The sequence below is a fragment of the Paralichthys olivaceus genome, chromosome 16, assembly GCF_024713975.1.
Source record: "Paralichthys olivaceus isolate ysfri-2021 chromosome 16, ASM2471397v2, whole genome shotgun sequence".
Classification (NCBI taxonomy): Eukaryota; Metazoa; Chordata; class Actinopteri; order Pleuronectiformes; family Paralichthyidae; genus Paralichthys; species Paralichthys olivaceus.
This window is the reverse complement of record NC_091108.1, coordinates 7,739,760-7,757,909: the sequence shown is the minus strand read 5'-3', so window position 1 is coordinate 7,757,909 and position 18,150 is coordinate 7,739,760. Positions and strand designations below refer to the sequence as shown.

Here is an 18,150-nt window from a genome sequence, read left to right as displayed (position 1 = left end):
ATATTTTCACTACTCACAGCTCTGAAATAAGGATGTCCAGTCTGGGAGCTGAATGGTGTTACAGAATGAAGACGTTTATGGCTTTGCACGGTAAACAACCACAGATGGAACAACATTTGACCGCAGGCGAACAAGGATAGATACTACCTGTTTGCTGTGCTAACTACGCCAATATAGAATATTCCACTGACAGCTCCTGCAGACGTTGACACTATTTTCCTTTAAATAACTGGCTGGTGTTACTTTAGGTGAAAGCTCCACCCAACAGGAAACCAGAGACGGAGGGTCTAGATGTTAAGTGACATTATCATCACAGTGTAGTCAAGTAAGTATATGAAGCAAAGAGAAATGTCATTATGCTCGAGTGGAAATTAATATATCTGCTGCATTTAAGTTTAAGTTCATTTTTTACCTTAGAATTCAAAGTGGTAAAGTTACAAGCTACTTGTACTCCTAGCATTGCACGTTCTACAGTTTTTGTTTTTATCACCTCTTTTCTAAAACCCTGCAGAGTGAGACCGTTGTTCCGACACAGTAAGAACAAATACATTAACCTTTACAGCACAGATCGAGCTTCAGTGAAACATGAAACTAAAACGAGTTTCATGGAGTTTCAGGGTTTATTTTCCTTCTCAAAAACTGGAGGGATTTCTCCTTCATCGGCAGACTCCTGCTCGGGGGATGTAGAGGAGTATCGTTTACCATTTTAAGAAGAGAGTCCTGGGTAATAAGTGTGCCCCCTGATTATTTCTGAAAACGATTCCTCCTCCACGGGCCTGCGTCCAAACCTCCAAAGTAAACATGACTTCTCACAGGGAGTAACATGGACATTCTTATTTACTGCAATTCATTCAAAACACAGTATTCTTTTTGTTTAAAGCTTTTTGAGTGTGTGCCAAAATGAAAATTAGAAAAATACACACCATATAAATATGTGTGTTTTCATCACTGGTCGCTAGAATACAAACTCCACTTGAATAAACCACAAGTTTATATTTGTCTTTGCGAACTGCGGCTTGATGACTTAAACTGCAGCGCTCTGCAAGATATAAGACCAATATTGAGAGAACTGTATTTAGGCTGCTGTGTCAAGACAGTGTTGAACCACCGTGACTAAATACTGACACTATACACCATGAGAGTGAAGGCACATTTACAATTTAGTTTTCTAATTCCAGCATTTGCGTACGAAATTATTTTAGTAACCAAATGTTGTGTTTGGTTATAAAAGTTCTGCTTGTCCAGTGCCACAGATGAATATCGTCAGTGTTCATTTGTTGATTTTTTGGATTTTTTGTGGGAAAATATTTTTTTACAAAATAGAAGTTGAAAAGTCGTCCATCAGAAATGGTGTCATGTGGAGAGACGCCATGCATACACTGAGTGGAGACACTGGGTTTCCGGTACATTAGCAGCAGTCTTGATTGTGGACAGCTTTTTTTTTTTTTTTTTTTTCAAGAAAGTGGTGGTTGACCAAAGTCATTTCCTGAAATGCCCGACAGTGAATCAAGAGAGTGAAATGCTGGAGCTTGTGAGGTAGAGTTTCATTAGAAAGCACAAAACAAAAACACACGAGGATCCAAAATGTTTAAAACAGGGGGCGGACGGGAAACAAAGGAAGAGACGGGGATGTAACATGCAGCAAAGATTGTTGTCGAACACTCGGCTTACACTCGCCTTTCAGCCACCAGGATGCTTCAGAATGAACATCACTTTTAAAATAATGACATTTGATGTCACCTCATAGCTCGTGTGAGATTGTAACTGATATGCACCAAACAAAGATTTATATATTTCAATGAAAAATACTAGTTATTGTAATTCATGACAGAACTTAGTCTTTCAATTTGAGATATCAGTAAAATACTTTTAATGGACTGTGGTTTAGTCCAGTAAAACAACAGAAGCCACAGTAAACAAAGTTTGGCCTAATGATGGTGCTAAGGGGAATTCAGGTTGTAAATATTTTTGTGTTGCAATCACACTTTTTAGTTTTTGTGAGTAACAAGGGTCAGGAGGAGAATGAGCTAGATGGTGGCGCTAGAGGACCACTGAGGGTCCACAGAGCTGAGTGACTGGTTGAGATCCAAAACAACAGCATCTTTATCTTTATTCCATAACGTGAACTCAAAGGGTTCATTTTAACCAACATGCACAGATGTGCTGTACCTGGAAAATGTCACTGAACACTAATAAAGACAAAGCAACATCAGACTTTCCTCGATACCACAAAGAGATCATGATGTTCCAGCACATCGATCTTCTCTGTACCAGTCATCCAGATTAAATCAGGGTAATCCCAATGGATACATGTTGCTGTAATTTTGCTTTAGCGGTTTTTGCATGATTCTAATATAATACATGCATGTCATATATACACAACAGTAAGTGAAAGGGGAAAACGGCTGCTGCAGTTCATTCAGTGTTTATAAAAGAATAATGCCAAATACTTCTATTATGAATATGCTCTATTACAGAGTGAGCCGCGCAGGAAGTCAATCCCAGCTGGCACTGGGTGAGGGTGATACCAGCGTATCGCAGAACTAACAGAGACAAACGATCATTTACACGTAAGAAGAGTCTCAAATGAACCTAATCACTAATCTGCATGTCGGGATAGAACATGAAAATTCCACACAGAACTGGGATTCAAACCAGAAACCCTTTTGCTGTGTGCAAACCACTGCTCCATCTGAACCAAGCATATTCCTGAAAATTTTACATAATTCCGATTTCTCCTCCCACGCTGGAGTCGCGGTGAGCTACAACATCTGAGACTGTGTGTGTGTGTGGATGAAAGTGGTTTAGAAACACACACTAACACACACACACAGTCAGTATTCAGTGCTTGGAGATGTTGTTATAGTCAACATTAACCTTATGATCACAGCTCCCTGGAAACACAAGCCGTATCAATTTGCTCTATCGTTTCACACTCGTATAATAATACCCCCCAGTGTTGGCTGATCCGTCACAGAGGATGAGATTCCTCAGTAAACGCTCATATGGAGTGAGACATTTCTTTCCAGATGACACTTCATCACATGGAGGATAAATAATATACAATAATATTTATTTTGGTCTCTGTAAAGCGTCTCTATTATGGGAATACAGTTGAATGTTTGTTTTATGTACGTGTTTTGGTCATTTGCCATTCTTTACACCATAAGCTAACATTCACTTCCTTGCTGTTGGCATGTATTCAATATTTGATCCCCAGGGCTTTTTTGACTTTCCTGTACATTTTTTTCTCCACAAAAAAAAGTGGGGTCTAGAAAATCACAAGTTCGCTGAATCTTGTTTTTAATGGCCTGTCCTCTATCTGGAAAAAAACATGAATATGTTACTTTTGACATATTGCACCGCATGAATGTTTTAGCGGATGAGGTTCCTGGATATTATAAACTCTATGAGTCAGTGCCACTCCTCTTCAACTGTGCAATTTGCATTTGATGATAAAAACCACAAACCACAAGACTGGTTGTCCTTTGGAAATGCTTGCAGACCACATTCTGACTTAAAGCAGCATTTAGCTCCTAATTATACCCTGCTCTGGTCGTAAGCTTGAAGAACAGCACTTTTGTCCTTGATGGAAACATTGTGTGAGCTCTGAGAGGCGGCACACATCTTGTGGAGTCCAGATAGCGGTGATTGTATTGTTCTCTGAGTTGAAAAAGCCCATTCGTGTGTTATATAAGGGATTTAATACAAATAAAGTAGGGGTTTCTCTTTAATAAAGCAATACAAACACAGCATTTTAATTTTCATCAAAAGCTTAATGATTACGCAACAAACAAAAGCGCTAGACATTTTGTATTGTCTTAATGGATGTCACGGAAGTGTCAGCTAACATGTGGCAGACTGACTGCTGGAAGGACAATGAGGAACAATCAATGTAAATATAGTAATTTTCTCTTTACGGATTGAAGGATAAAAATATTTTCTGTAGTGGATTTGTAATCCATTAGAGATTTTTTCCCCCCAGATGTAACAGATCATACAGTTCCAGGTCACACAGTGGAATGTTCACGGTATCAGTCAACGCTTGGAAACGTCGGCTCTAAGCCTCTAAATCGCAGCAGCTGACGATTAAACATGAGATGATGTCAGTGTTCCTTGAACCTTTAAAAAACATTGTTAATTAACAAACCGCGTTCATCAACATTTTCCACAAAATGTTGAGAAAAAGATTCAGCAGCTGAAAAATGATGATCGGGGTTTTTCAGTATCAGTTGTAATAATGAATGAAAGTGTCAGATTTGTGGGTCAGTGTAATAAAGTAGCTGGAAATCGCCGCGACCTACAATAATCGCGTGGACGATATAGATGAGGTCGCAGAAAGTAGGGCTCTACAATATTTATCAGGATGGACAGCAAGTATCTTCTAATGGACTCATCTATTTTTTAAATGAGACTTTGACCAAAATACACACGGCTGCAGAGAGAAGAGGAGGAACCTTAACATGTCTGAAAGCTTTCCAACGGGCATTTTTCACACAAAAGGTTCCATAAATGAAAGATGATGGTGGATTGATGGTCAGGTGAGGTAGACTCAGGTTTGTTTCTGTTAATTCACATCAGCGTCCTCCTGTTCCTCAGATGCTAATTAAGCCACTTTAATTGCCTTATTTTCGTATTGGAGCGCTGCATCTCACTGTCAACACTATAATTAGTTGCCAGCAGGAGTTTTCAATTTATATTCCACTTAGTTTAATATCAAAAAGCTGACGTCATTACAAACTCACACTTTCACAAGTCTAAATGGATGTGAGCTATCAACCGCCATCGATCTGCCATCTGCCACTTCTGCGTGTGGATCTTTCTGCTCACTCCAGCCTGCTCCTGGAAGTCAAGTAGACACTTTGTCCATAACAGAATTCACTGAGCAATTCTTCACATTTTGTCCATATTTTCCTACATGAAGGAGCAAATAATGTATTATTATATGATGCAATCCAATACGACAACACCACAAACACCAGCTTCCATTAGAATTACTGCCGGGAGGTTGTATTTCTCTGCAAACCAGTCAGTTGCAGAAAATATGGGCACAATCTCCTCTTCATATGTGGAGGTGCAGAGCATGGCGATGTCAGAGTGAAGTAGACGTGTCATCACTTCATCATTTTGTCAGAAAATGTGTCAGAATGTGTTTTTGAAGTAGGCTACATGTGTTTTGTTCACAGTGAACTATGACAACTTCAATCCAGTCACTTCATCCTGGAGCCCGAGTGCATTTCTGTGCCAAATCTGAAGAAACTACATCCAAGTCCATGAGATATTGTGTTAATGAGAATAAGACGGACGGACAAACAAGACAAGCAATCAGAAAACATAATGCCTTCGGCCACGGCTGTCATCAGTGCGGAGGTATAAAAATGACCATCAGTGGCCATCTGGGAGCCACCGTAATTATTTTTGATATACTGTCAAAAATGGTTAAACCTTGTACATTTGACAGAAGCAGCATTATATTCATTTAGTTTCTCTGTTTGTTCAGAAGATTCCTTTGATTTTTTTTTAACAAACTGAACACAGTCGCACATGGATGAAAATACATTTCATATATTTCTGTACACGCCATCAAGGGACTTTTAAAGGAATAAATTCAACCTGATGAAAACAAAAATCATTGCTACAAAACCCAAAACATCACTTCAAAGTAATTATCAATTACATTTCAAAGAAATCAATAAATTTTCAAAGTATTTAAATATTGTAAAAACATATATTGCAACAAAATGTTTTCGATCATAAACACCCACACACACACATATATGTATTTTATCTAAGTGATAGTGAGAGTGAACTGATCATTTGTTGGTTTAGGAGTTCTTATGTCTCACTTTAGATGAGCATATATCAATATGTTCATACATTAAAAGTTGAATCAAATGATTCAGTGTATTTACAGATTAATAAATAATGGAAATAATTGTTAGTTGCAGCCTTAAAACTCTGCTAGAACCAGCTCTAATGGTAGATCCTGTACTTTACAGTCAGACTCCATAGTGCCTTGAAAATGATTTGAATCACTGTTAAAGTAAAGCTAATGACAGACAAAATCATTTGTACGTGTGCAGACAGTCACAGAGTGAGAGCTGGGGTGCAAAGAATGTGGTCAGTCTGACCAGTGCGACACCATGACGAAGACTTAAGATTCAAAATTCAACATGACACTCTTCCAACCTTACTGATGAAAATCATTTCTGCAGCAAGATGTGGTCCATTATCATTGAGAGGACAACACAGCAATCAGTGCAGGGGGATGTAGTTAAACATCTGAGCAAAGAAGGCGTGGCGTTCAAAGAGGTGATGCATTTAGAGGGCAACACTTCAAGCAATCAGCGGCTTTTCCACTCAAAACCAAAGGTACACGCAGCAGCCTGGTGTCTGCAAACAACCAGGACAAGGACACAGTTTGTATAAAACCACTAATTGCAGTTGCCTCCCACAGAAAACCTCTATACTGTGGGCTAATTAGGCAAAACTTAATCAGGCCAGGTGTCTCTCTCATTGCCCGCTAATATTAATAATACCCTTTCATTTTAATTAGTGAAGAGGCTTATTAAAGAGAATGAACCTTGTCACCTTGATAGAATGGCTTTTTACTGGAGCCATTTCAAAACAAACACCATTTAAAATCAAGAGGCAAAGATTTATTTATTGCTGCATAGCAAATACATAGAATATATACAGATATACACATGTTGTGTCTAGTACAAAACAACATGTACCATAACTCTGTGCATGACTTCCAGCAAAAAGCCTTTGCATGACATACAAGATAAGTCCACTTGAAACACAAGCTATTAAAGAGGATTAAATAAAAATCAGATTGCAACTTCAATCGAGTGGTTTAGTTAATCAAGAAATAATTGCGCATTCTGTGACACTTAAAGGTAAAAAACATGAGAAACAGTAAAGAAGGTGGCTGTTGCTTTTTTCTAAGACCAATATTTAGATTTCAACCTTTTGACACCACTCTTCAAATGCTGCTCACAGGCTGGTGAGTCTATAAAAAGATATTCTCCTACAAATCTTATTCTATAAAGCCACTAAATAATGTGGTGAGCCATTAATGGATTAACTGCAGAGATAAATACAGCATCTACTGTATGTGTCCCATCATGGCTGCATTTAAAGGATTTAATTCCCATTAGGGACACAAATGTTAATGCATACGTTTGAGGATGAAGAAGATCAGACTGTCTGGTGGGTGAAGAAAATGCGAGCACACACAGGCTGCAGTGTTAACTGTGTCCATCTGAGGCCTGCAACTACCCTGTCAGCATCATCTTTCCACTTACTACAAGGTCACTGGCGCTGAGGTCTCTGAACCATGTTTTTATTTGACTGAAAATGCTCATTGGTAAGAGGCAAGAGTCCGTAGCAGAAGGCAAACAGTGTGCATTGATGAGAACAAGTCAATATCTTATTTAATCCATTGTAAACACAGCAAAGCAACAGTTTGAGAGAATTTGTTGTGCACATCAGTCATCAGAAGGAACTTTGGAACACAAAATCGTTCTATGGGCTGATTATGGTGTTTTTTTAATTTTCTTTTTAATCATAAAATTCTCCACCATCTAAAGCCGGCGGTTAGCACGCTCGCTTAATGACGAGAAGTTCTTATGTTTAAATTTAGACAATATGTCATCCATGGTGTGAAGGGGCGGTGAACTGAAGCAGATCCTTGGCACATGAAGGGATCAGGACCAGAGTTTCTGAGTTTTCCCACATCTGCATAATTGCAAGTAATCCCTTTCAAATTTAGGCCAGAGAGCACAAAAGCTCTGCCTTGTCACATCGATAAACTGAAGCCACAGTGATAGCATGCAGATCAAAATGAGCTTCACTATCCCAAAACCTTGAATCCACAGAGTACACCGCAATTTAGCATTTCATGTACGTAACATTATCACACAACACTGACACACAAAATGAAAATTGATTTTTGAATATGCAGTAGCACGACCCAAGACATGGAAACAGACCCTTTATGTTTTGTATTATTTTTACGTTTTCATTATGAGAGCTTGTTCATATTGGATAACCATTTATTGTTTAGCATAGTTTATCTCTTATAGGCTGTACTTATGTAAATAACACATGGGATTCTACAACTCTGGCAATAAATATGAAAAGTCCTCCAAGCTGATGTTGCTCCTGCATCTATTATAGCACATACTGAATGTAGGTCTTTACTGTAGCCTTCATCCACATGCACATCGTGGAAAAACCCTCATCAATATTAACACATCAAATAAGCTAATTCCACACAGAGCTCCTCTTCATCCAATGCCACATTACACCATTAAATATAATTGCAGAAATGAGCCACAACCTCTAACGAGTGTTCCAGCTCAAGAGTCACATGGTGAGTTTGAGGATTAATGAAACTTTCTAGTGAAAATCTGCCAGGTTGTGATACATACAGCAAATCTATATGTGCTACACTTTAAACATTTCAGTGCAGATTTGGAAGCAGGAATAATGTGAGTTGGTTGAACGTCAGAGTGGCAAACCTCGTAAACTGTGTGAACGGTGTAAAGCACTGATTCACTAACATGTTTTTGCTGTATGAATATTTGCATAATGCAACTCAACTCCCCAAAATAAATATACAACAAATGTACAATTAAAAAGGAAGATTTTAATTTGTTAAATAACTAATTTAATAAATCCTCCATTTATTTCAGGGTTAGTTAAAGTTTGTCCTGGCACACGAGTCCATCAAGGGAACCAGTGAACTTTGATGAAGGCTAATATCATCTCATGTTGGAAGAACTCAAGAAATGATCAATAATACTTGGAATTAATCCGCAATCTGGCCTTAAATCCACAATTTATATTATACCTGTAAATGTTCATTAAAGTTTATGCAAGTCCATTCAGCCCCCTCTAGAGCAATTTAACTTGGGATCAGTTGAACTATAAATGACCATAACTTTGCAACACATTCAGGGTCTGTGCTCACATTGGCTCATGTGTTAAATGTCATGGAGCTGAGTCCAGCCAAACTTCACACTGTTATCTGAATTTAAAATTGGCTGAGATTTGTGCCGTGCTGCCATGTGAGGATTTCTTCACTTATTGGTGGAAAATCTGCAGCAGAGAACTGCACACTTACAAAACCATAAGCCCCTGAGTTTTGCAATGAAACTAATAAAGGTCCTTTTTAAGAAGTCCGGCCTCCTCTCAGCCATGAGCCATGTGCCAGGGGAGCGCTCCGGCCCAAAGTCTGAGGGGCTTCCAAATCACGTAAACAACTGGATCTGATGTGTGAAATCCTACTTTTCCTGCTCGTGATCATTTCGGGAATTGAATCGGAACCGTCTACAAACTCCATCCTTGTTGCGTTCAGCGTTTGTGTATCTGAAAGTCAATCCCTTCAACAACAGTGGGGGCAGGGCCGAGCAAGATTGTCGGTCAATGGCAAAGGCATCTACGTAGCTGAGAATTTTCACAAGTCAACTCGACTGCGGTGCTGTGGGATTCCAATCATATTGCCCGTAAGGAAGTCTGCACCACAATATTGATACAGCAGGTGGCTGCTGAAAAGGGACCACGAATAACACACACACTCATCATAGCTCTGGCAATCAGTCATGAATGTCCATGGATTTTTTTGAACTATTGAGTTTTTATAAAATTCTTCTGTCCAACAATGTCTTGGAGCAATAATTCTTTTTTTGATAATGGACACGGTCAACAGTCAGATAGAGCAGATAAAACCCAGACCGCCTTATCAAAGACTGACAGAGGAGAAGCGGGCTGTCTCTGTGAAATGTGTCAAATGAACTTCTCTGAGATAACCACCAGGTGTTCACGCCTGTCTGTAAAAAGAGGAAAACGCATTTCAGTCATGACATGTTGACAATGAGGAGATGAAATCTGTAGAGGGGAAGTTTGGGAGTGGAACTATTAGATGAATGAGCAATTTTGGCATCACATATGGCCTCCACTGAACTTTGTTAACCTGCTGCTCGCTGGCTTTTGAAGATGCATCCTTCAAAAGATGAGTGACTAGAAATAAGAGGAAAATGCATCATGAAGGCGTCGGCTGCAGTATCAAATATGTTTTCCTGTACGCCTCAGAGTACTGGCACTTCCACAATGGATGCCTCTTGAAAATAGGCTACATATTCTACCCTAAAAAGAGATAAGATGTGGGCGGACACAATGGCTTGAGCATATCCTCAGATTGGACCAGAACTACATACCAAAGATCGCTCCGAGATGGACCCCCTGGAAAATGCAAACAAGGATGAACCAAAACAACGTAGTGGCAAGCTGTGACAGCTGAGCTGAAAGAGATGGGTCTGACATGGAGAGAGGCCCAACATGTAGCCCAGGGAAGGACCAGATGGAGGCAGAATGCAACAGTCTCCTTAAATTCAATCAAGCTGCACCACATTGCACACACTCAGATATCAGTCCCCTAAATGTGCCTGATCTTTTTCATCACGATCCATTAATTATATGAATAATAACCGTGAAAACGTCCTATCTTGCAATGTTAAAGAAAGTGACAAACATTCCTGGATCAGTCCCCTGATCTGCACCAACATTTATTGGGTTCTTCCCTGACCCATAACACATCATTTCACCAGGTTTCATGAAAATCCATTCAGTTGTTTTTGTGTAAACATACAAACCAACCAACAAATAAACAGAAAGGGGTCAAAACATAATCTCCTTGGTGGAGGTTAGAAAATGAAGGTGATAAACAAAAGAGGAAAAGAGCTACAGAGCTTTATGAATGCTGGAGTTCATAGTGCAGAGGCACATCATTAAAATATCTGTTAGAAGTGTAAGTTTTTCATCGAGGTGCAAAAGTGGCATTGAGTTACACATACCCTCACATTCTTCAAGTGGAAAAGTTACGGAAAAAAAAGCAGAGGTCACGGTAAGTCAAGAAAACAAGCCCTTTCCTGAGTCAAACACAGCCATGGTATAACCTTACCATGCTGGTGAAACTGAAGACCCTCCTATTCACACACACATTACGAGTCTGACTCACAGGCCCTCTAAAAACTGAACAATGTGTCAGTCAATGCAGAGGAAAAAGAAAGAGAGCCCCCGACATGAGGATGTGTGCATTTCTTAGAGGAAGCTGAAGAAATCAGAATGCTCCTCAGTTATCTCTGGAATTCCCTCGGCTACTGTAAAGCTCCACAGTGAAATACTGAGCATAACGATGTGTGTGTGTGTGTGTGTGAAGGGTATTTTCCCACTACAAGTTGCCTCTGTTAGCCAAATCCCATGCTGATCCCAGGAAATTTCAGGCAAACATGTTAAGTGACCAGTGACGACAGCGAGTGACCCACGATCTGCAGCAGGGAGGCATGTGCAGTGGCTTATACCCAGTTTACACCCCTGTGCTGCTTCAAACCGCTTTACGTGCTGTGAAACTACATTACAAAACAGGAAAGGCTCATCGGCTGACATGTAATCTCACTTGGATGCAGAAATTACAATTTAACCAAGCTGCGCCCTAAATTACACCCTGTCTCCAACTTTATAAACTGCTGCTGATTTCCATTTCTCCAACTTCCAGGCACAATGACATGATACTTTCTAAGCTGAGTGAGAAGAGGCTATTTTTGGTTTGTTTCAGTGACTCAAAGATGTGACATTTCTCTCAAGGGGTGCAGTGTCTATGGACCATCTTCCCAGAGCTCCACGCTTTCTGCGGTACGATCTATAACTGGTATTGTTTCAACCGAGGCCACAAATGTAAGACTGGAAGGTTAAATTCCATTTTTGTTTATAAGAGTTGAGAGTTCAAACACATGCAGTGGCCGGTAAAAGTCACTGTAATCAATGTCAGCATTTAAATGAGGGTTGGAGTGTTTGGGTTGATTTGTTACTATTTCCAGTATCCAACCCTCATTATAGCAACTTGTCATGAGTGAGTTATAAAATCCAACAATTATTGTACTGCCAGTCTGCCACCACCTCATATTATGAAGTGATTAAGACTTTTTACACACTGAGACCTGGTTGTAAAGGATTGCAGCCTGCAAGAGTGACATCATACAATCCTCTTATCCTGTTCAGCAGTGCAATAATGTGAATCCACTGTTAGCACGAACACCAGTCAACACTGGCATTAGTATGAGCTACTGGCACACACTGGATAACTGCACGAGGCCTGATGTGGTCTGCAAGTCAAAAACAGTACGACTTTTAGATTCATTGTGACTCTCTGATAATATGTTTTATACATATTTAATCTAAAGCTCTCAATATATACTCCTACATCAAGAAAACAAAAAGAAAACATAACCTCATACTAAACAAGGGACAGGCAGAAAAATACAACTGCAGTATTTTCATATCTGATCAGCTTAAATAGAATAGGTTTAAAATAGATAAACATGCATATACCTCATACAATCATAATATTATATGATGTCTCTCTATTGACTTCCACCACATTTCATCCTTCCTCAAAATAAATTACATAACAATACCATCCGTTTCCTTCTTTCCAAAATAACATTATTTTCGACCTTGATATGAAAAAAATATTCAAAATGAAAGTAAATCCAAACCGTGTAGCAATATAACAACGTAATATGGAGTTTTTTTTTTACCCTATATAGTGCATTGATTGGCTAACAGCGCTTGAGTGTTTATTTAAGCATGATTTGATTGAAATTAACCACAGTGCATTTCGGCAATGCTTGTCATCACCCCATTCAGAGAAAATGAGCAGCTGAAGCCTCAAATGCTTTTGTGTGAGTCTAGCGAAACGCTAATGATAACTCACTGACTCTGATTTGGCTAAAGACTGCTAATATTTTATTTTACTGCTATGAACCCAGCAGCTGTACTATATTCAAACACTAATCTGTATGAAGACAGGAGCTACAGTAGAGGTAGAGAGGTGGGCTGAGAAAAGATCTGCATAATAAACTGACTGATTACAGCTCTTCAGGCTCTACGGTTAGAAATCGCTGCGGTGTGAGCATAGACGGCACGATGATGTCAAAGCAAAGAGGAATTCACTACACTTGTTGTGCAGTTACAAAGAGGGTGAAGAGATGAGAGACTTGTAGAAATAAATGTTCACTTAGGGAAGGCGTCAGAGCTGTCGCATCACTTAAAAGGCTGTCGTTTCCTCCGCAACAGTAGTCCTGTCGTTTTTGTGATGGAGAGAACAGTCTGAAGTGGATAAAAGCATATTATATCATCGTTACTTTCAGTGCCCTGAACTTTAGAGAAACCGTGGGAGCTCCCTGTTGTTTGATGAAATGTGTTATCTGTAATCCTGATTCAAGCTACGTGGTGTCATCCGTTCCCTGTTTGAAGGATTAGTATCAAAGTCAAAGTAGCCAACATGTCACAACAACCGTTGAGCTGGTTTCACTCTTTCTGCTTGTGTTGTCTACAGTCTCGCAGTATGACAGATATAAAACAAAAGGCACAGAAGAAAAAATGAGGAACAGCAAATTACAATACAATTATAATCAGAAGCTAAGGACGATAGAAGCACAGCACTGCAATATCCCCAACCTGCAGCCACTGCAGCTCTAGAGCCCTACTTCATTCCAAGATCATTTCAGCTGAAGATGGATAATGATGCTGACATTGCAGACCCGACTGGCACAACCAAATCAGTGATGTTGGAATATGTTATTCATCTCCTCAAAAAAGATAAACGTGGATTTGGAGAATCATTAGCATTCGTAGCTATTAAATGCTGTATTCTATCATCCTCCATTAGCCATAGAAATTTGCTCAGCTACTAAATTTGAACTAGCTGATTAAGAAAATAAATTGTGTTAATACGGAGCTCCTTTATGGTGTTTCACTGTCTTTGTGCGGTGCAGTGCGCTGCAATTGGTACATTAGTAGCAACTTAATACGTCACTGCACCTAAGTCAATACTGCAACAGGCTTCCCAGTGGGAATTTGTTTGATCAAGCATAAAAGCCCACCTCTAATGGATTGATTAAAAAGAAGCCTCATTTGCTGTAGCTAAAATTAGATCAATGTGTGGGTGAAGAACAGCATACAAACAGCACATAGCAAAACTTAAATCATATGTTATGTCTATTTGAAGGCTGAGGTAATTCACCACCAAAATCTCACTTTGCCATCTAATGATTGCTGACACACCTCCTACTGCTTCTGCTCTCACTCTTGGGAGCAGTAAAGGTCACACTATGAAGCCTGGTCTTACATCACACACACACACACACACACACACACACACACACACACACACACACACACACACACACACACACACACAGAGTCCTTAATAGATAAAACCTTTAAACAAACAAGGGATAAATAGAAAAAACTAACAGATTATACCTATTGTAAGCATGGCTGTGGGGCTTTCCTTCAATAAGAGGGATAAGAAATGACACACAGGTTGACAGAAATGTACTCTGAGAGGAGCAAATTGATTCTGGCAGGTCTTTGTTGTTCCTCTGCCTTAATGGAGCCTGGTCAGAGAGAGAATCAAGATTAACATTAAATGACACGTCCAATCTGTTTGAACTCCCTGAGTAAATACAGCATGAAATCATGGTTACGTGTGCTGTAGGTAGCACTTTGCTGTAGCGTCACCTGATGTACTAAATGACAGCATCAAAGGTCAAATATCTGGTGTTCAAACAGATGAAAGACTGGTTCACTTGAACCTGTTGCTACAGTCACAAACTCACAGGAGAGGAAATCAATTTACTTTAAAACCTTTTTATAAGAGGAAAAAAGTTGCCTTAAACGTACAATGTGTCACTTGGGGCCCTAGGGCTGATGCTGTGAAGCAGCACGGGAACATGAGAGTTGTTGTCTTCACCACCATTGCCGATGGAAATCACCCGGACACGACCTAAATCATGTTCACGGATGAGGTAATGTAATAAAGCTTTATTCACGTAATGAAAATGAATATTCACGCTCCGCTACAATTGACTTGGTTCAGTGTGTAGAATTTTGTGATATCTAGTGTTAAAACTGCACCCCTCACCTCACCCTTCCCTTAAAAACATGAAAGAGAACCTGTGGTAGCTTCAGTTGTCATAAAAACTCAAAAGGTGTTTAGTTTGTCCAGTCTGGACTAATGTAAAAAACATGGCGGCCTCCGTAGAGAGGACCCTCTGGATGTAAATATAAAGTATTTAAATATAAAGGGCCTTTTCTGGGGTAAAAAAACTACAATTTATACAATTTAGATGAAACAAACTAGTGAAAACATCATGAGGATTATTCTACATTAAACTTCACCTAAATCTTACACACTGGACCTTTAATACAAACAAAGAAAGGAAAAACCTGCCAAATGGCTAACTGAATAGCGGTGTGTTGCTCTCCTGGAGTACGTTAAGAAGAATTATCAAACATTGTCTCTGACAACAAAAGAGGCAATTATGACATGGATTTTCCTTATATCACCTGTAATTTGTTCAAGAGGTGTCATTTGTTTTTCAAATGGTAATGACTGAGAGTTGCGGGTTAAATTGCAAAACAACTCCACCTTTGTTTGTGTCCTTGAAAGTTATATCTAATTTATCTTTATCATCTATCTTTCCAGCTGGGGTGTAAAATGTGGAAGTAAATGTCATAACTATTATTAGTAGTAATGGTAGTAATTATTGGTGAGATTATCAAAACATGTTCTTACAAAATCTTCCATTTTTTATTAGTCATTGATTCTTTGAAATGAATTAAATGATTATAATTTTGTCATGAGAGACAAAAATGATGGTAGTGAATAATAATATATAATCCATCACTCAGCCTTTCACATGCAGTGGAGACAATTTGTTGAATAAGTCTCTGCGTGAAGCTGCAGACTAAGTATGATTAAGAAAGGATCCCCCTGAAGTCTCCACAGTTTTACTAAGTGGAAACCAAATTTATGGAATGGATTTTAGGAGATGCCTTCTTTCGTTCTCTTTCAGACAGACATGAACCCAAACATTATCATAAGTCATGTTTGGGTTCTGTTAAACGCAGCACGCAGGAAATGAATTTCAATATAAAAGCCTACTTTACAAATGCACACAAAGCTCATATGAATTAGGGAGATGTTATCTGCTGGCCCTAATTACAACAGACTGATTGAGATTAGATTATTCCGCACTCTCAACTGTGCTGTGAAGTTCCATTGAGAATTATTTGGCAGAAGTGGATAAAGCTACTCTGAAAGGTGCACGCTGTTTGTTCTCTTTAGCAACATTAACATTAAGCTAATAAATCATAAGAGGGGCAGTGACTCATAAAAAAACTAGTTTCTGTGAACTTATATGACAATTTCTACTCCTGTTACACATGTTCTGATAAAACTTTGGACTAAAATGTTGATACTATAGTTTAAATTGATGTATCACATCAATGTAAATCAAATGAGTTCTCAATTAATTATTTATAGGCATTTTTACAATTCTGTATAATTGATGTAAGATTAGAATTATTTTTGACAAATATTAATGAAACTGATGGAACCAGAAACCATTCTCTGTAAAAGAAAAAAAAAAAGCTCTGGGTTTAAGTTGTCAAGAAGAGATATTTTCCACATCTAGTCAAAAAATAGTCAAAACTGCCTCCTGCACGACAAAACATGACAGTCGTCACAGACGTATTTTGTCCTGAGCTGACACAGTGCTTAACTGGGCCAGGCGGATGCAGATATACAGCTCCTTCAGTGAGGATGCAGACACATGCAACTCATCACGCAGGAAAACACGGTCATGAGGTATAAATTAAATGCTCAGTGAGGTTCCTGAAAGCAGCGCTTCCGCTTAACAAATGTAATAACTGACTGAGAGAGACAGCCAGTCAGTGAACAAAGGCTCCACGAGGTAGCACTTTGTCTGTGAGCCGTCACTGCAGCATGCCTGCTGAGGTGTCAAACACAATGGAGAGATTCCATGTCTCTTCTATCATCTGCCAATCCCCTTCAGATAACAGTGAAAGATAACAAGACCAGACCCGACCAATTCATGGGTTCACACTGGTGAAGGACATCAGCACTAAGCCTCTGGAAAAGTGGCTCAACCCTGTAGTTTGACAAGCGTGTATCTCAATTTAAGACAGAGACACAGACTTTCCACTCTTAGCTGTGGCTTTTGGTGAAATCAACGTCCCTTCTGGTCACAGTTTGGAAAAAGCAAAAATCACTTTTTTGTGGACAGGAAGACTAAGCAAACACCAAACTTAAAAACGGGTAAACACCGTCCACAGACAGAGCCTTTTAACGACTGAATGTTGAATCAGCTATAAATACGCCGCTATGTTATAATTGTTTTCCTCTGCCATCTAAACCAATGAGCCTCGAGGTCCACTGCGGTACAGTGACGGACCACATCACTGGGAAAATGCACTGTACCTCAGAGCCTGGGCGAACTGCCTGTTGAATGCAGAACAGCGTCAGCCAAAACACACAGAACCGAGTTGGTGTGCTGCTCTGCCTGCAGCACAATGCGAGCGTGTGTGCTTTCTGGTAACAGCTATGGCAATATTTGAGAATGTAATTGTAAATCACAATGTTGAGACGAATGTAAATCATTACAGCTGCGAAGTGTGGGGGTGGGGGGGTGAAAACCGTTCAGGTGCTGCTGGAGTTATGAATGAAATATTTACTCCCAGTCTGACTGCAAGTATAGTGCCTTTGGTTCAGGATGCAGTTCATGCATGAGAGCTGTGAAACAATCCGTAGTAAATACAATGTGCTGCCTAAGACAGGAACTAGGTTGCAGGCGCTGCTTCACACAAACGCTGTGTTGTTGTATTGCAACTCCGGGAAGATGCATTTAATGGGACGAGGCCAACAAACAGCAGCTCATTGTCTGGAGCCTTGTGAACCTGTTCCGTCCAGTGATGACACTGTCAATACGTGAGTCAATACACAACGACCGTTTCTCCTGCAATTATAGCTCTCACACACGCATACAACTGATTTGTGATTCAGCCAATGTCTACTGGCAATTTAACCAATTCCTGAAGAAGTGTGACATGCATCGTAGACACAGTATGAGGAGCGGAGGAGAGGTGAGTGTAAAGATTTAGGTTTCCACCTTTCTACTCATATCTTCTAAGTTGCTTGTGACTTTTAAACATTTAAGCCACCCAATGATCTTCAAATAACCCAAACAGACAACAATGATCATAATATATAAATCG

At 39.5% G+C, this 18,150-nt stretch overlaps 1 protein-coding gene across 1 annotated transcript in view; it reads right to left on the bottom strand.

Moving 5' to 3' along the window:
* Positions 1-18,150, bottom strand: part of pth1r (parathyroid hormone 1 receptor) — a 41,546-nt gene that overhangs the window by 21,990 nt on the left and 1,406 nt on the right. The window lies entirely within an intron of this gene.